Source organism: Ochotona princeps, chromosome 1 (genome assembly GCF_030435755.1).
Source record: "Ochotona princeps isolate mOchPri1 chromosome 1, mOchPri1.hap1, whole genome shotgun sequence".
NCBI lineage: Eukaryota > Metazoa > Chordata > Mammalia > Lagomorpha > Ochotonidae > Ochotona > Ochotona princeps.
The window spans coordinates 48,864,204-48,867,017 of record NC_080832.1 but is presented as its reverse complement, the minus strand read 5'-3'; the positions used below and the strand labels follow the sequence as shown (position 1 = coordinate 48,867,017).

The 2,814-nt window shown below is 38.4% G+C and overlaps 1 pseudogene; it reads right to left on the bottom strand.

Moving 5' to 3' along the window:
• Positions 1 to 1,379: 1,379 nt before the first annotated feature.
• On the bottom strand, positions 1,380 to 1,528 carry LOC118758331 (U2 spliceosomal RNA; annotated as a pseudogene).
• Positions 1,529 to 2,814: the final 1,286 nt, after the last annotated feature.

Below are 2,814 nucleotides of genomic sequence, written 5' to 3'. Positions count from 1 at the left end.
ATGGTCTCAATGTATGAGAGTTGTATCAGAAGTGCAGCGAGTGGAATTTGAACAGGTGCCCATAGAGGATGTTGGTGTCATAGTGCTGAACTCAAAGAAAAAAAATTTTAATGGGCATAAATGATAAATAATCATATTGTATGGATTCCTTAGTTCTTGACGAATGAGAGAAGTCTCTCCTGCAATTCATTCACTTCCACCTGTAGCTGACAACAGTAAAACTAGACTATTTATCTGTTAAAGTGGGTTGCCATTTTTTTCTTTACTGAGAAAGGTTGGAGGATTTGGCTTTGACCAATACTTCCCTAATCATTTGGTTCCATTAATTTACCTGGCAGGAAATGCAGAAAACTTCCAATTTATTCTGAATTCCATCATAGAATCCTGAGGAAAAAGAAATGTGATCATTAATAGTTTTCTTGGGTGCACTAGAAAAGTCTTTCCTAACACATTTGCTTGCAGTTGCAGGGTAGCTCTATACTGCTCTCAGCAGGGAAGGGCCTTAGGTAAAGCCTGAGCGTTCTCTTTCAACTCAAGAAGCCATTAACAATAGGAGGCCCTTGAATTGAGAGTGAATGATTTCCATACTAGCTATCACTTTCTCCACTGTAAGAATCTAAGTCAAAAAAGGTTGATATGTCTTTCTTTGAACTTTCTCATTATCACAAGTACAAAGATACTCTGAAGAGCACTACTCCAAGGGTGGGACTCAGGCAAAACAGCAGCCTAACAAAGCTCACTTACCAAATCTTTCCATTATCTCCCTGGAACCCACACCTTCAAATTCTGTTGATTCCAACCTCACACAAGAATGTGCTTCAAGCTTGCCCACCAGCCCTTGTTGAATCTCTCAGTACCAATGAATGGCAATCACATTTATTTATTTATCTTAAGTCTCTTTGCAGGATGGCAGAAATAGAGTCATACACTAAAGGGACAACAGTCCACCAGCATGTAGCCATATCCAGCCACCAGCAAGCACTTTTTGCCAACAGGAAGAGAATAGACAAAATTCATTTAGTTGTATTGCTGGTTGACTTTTTTTTTTTTTTTTTTTTTTTTTGAAAGAGTTACAGAGACAGAGGGGGAGACATAAAGAGAGATTTTTTTTTTAAGATTTATGCCTTTTTATTGGAAAAGCAGATATACAGAAAGGAGAAGAGACAGAAAGGAAGATCTTCCATCAGCTGATTCACGCCCTAAGTGACCTCAACAACTGGAGCTGAGCCAATCTGAAGCCAGGAACCAGGAGCTCTTCCATGTCTCCCATGCGGGTGCAGGGTCCCAAGGCTTTGGGCCGTCCTCGACTGCTTTCCTGGGCCACAAGCAGGGAGCTGGATGGGAAACAGTGCTCCTGGGACACAAACTGGTGGCCATATGGGATTTTGGCCATGCAAAGCAAGGACTTTAGTTGCTAGGATACCATGGCAAGCCCTAACTGGTTAACATTCAACAGCAAATTAATCCTGGGAAAGCCAAGGAGTCTTCATTACTACACTTGATCTTAGCCAAAAGGCCAAGAAGCAATAGGAGTCTTCATTACTAAAAGGATCAAATAATCCTATATAATAATTTGAGTCAAGTTGCTAAATCAAACAATATATTAAATGATTTTGTGATGACATGCTAAAATACATTCAAAGACAGCAATCCAAACCGAAAGGAAAGACTACATGCATTTCGAAGAACCTGAGGCAAATAGAGTCTCTTACTTCTGAAAATCAAGCTAGAAATATGAACAGAAATCCTAGTTTTCCTCCACAGTCTTGTAATTTTGCCTCTTAGTAGCTCAGTGATCTCTCAAAAGGCATAGCTTTTTAATTTCATCAGTTTGAACATAGAGCTTGTGGAAGTCAAATAGTTACAAAATACTTGTTTAGCAAATATCCATTGCTCCTTGCTTCACACTGAGTCCTACTTCCAACAGGTAAATATTTTCGAGATTTTTTAAATCTGTTTGTAATTAATTTCTAATTAATATGCTTATACTTCACCAATTAAATGCCAATTTTACAGGTTTTTTTTTCTCGCATTGTACTCTCCATCCACTAACGGTTACTTCCCAGCACCAGCACATTCCCAGCGTATTTACAAAATGTTTTTTGCTGAATCCCTACGCAAAGTCAGCTCACGATCATTAGCACTTGTACCTTTATTATTTCTGAAAATCAGCAAAGAAAATTTGTACCTGTCTTTTGGATTTTGATACAGATATGCCTATTTTTTTCTCCAAGGTTTAAAAACAATTCAAGGATAAAATGCTTCGTAATACTATTTTCTATGTCACTAAAAGTATTGGGTACTATCACAGTCCCATATTTTTCCTGGAAATGTCTCTCTAAGCCTCCATCACTGTCTAACCTGGACAGGTGGCCCTTCCGAGCGGGCTGCGTTGCTTTGTAACAGCCATCTCAGCACTGCCCCGACCACTCTCCTGCTGTGTCCACCGTACTTGCGCTTTGCTCTCCTTAAGTGGAAGTTGTCAGTGCGTCCAGCAACAACTTTGAATAGGCTTTGGCACATGTCTGTGTTCACTTTCACTCACTATTACAAAATAACAAATAGCAAAATGTTATAAAATACCCAATTTCATATACATTGCATATTGATAAAAGTAGAACCATTACAGAAATTGAATTATTGGCAGACAAAAAGAATCAACTTGCCATGTTTATAAATATTCTTTTATCAGGTAAGTATTCACTGAAGTACAAGAGAAGTGATCTAGTTCTGTTGGTACTTTGCACAAAATGAAGCTATGTCTAATCAAATACAAGAATGCTGCATTTTCCTTTTTTTGTTTCTAGCAATGAT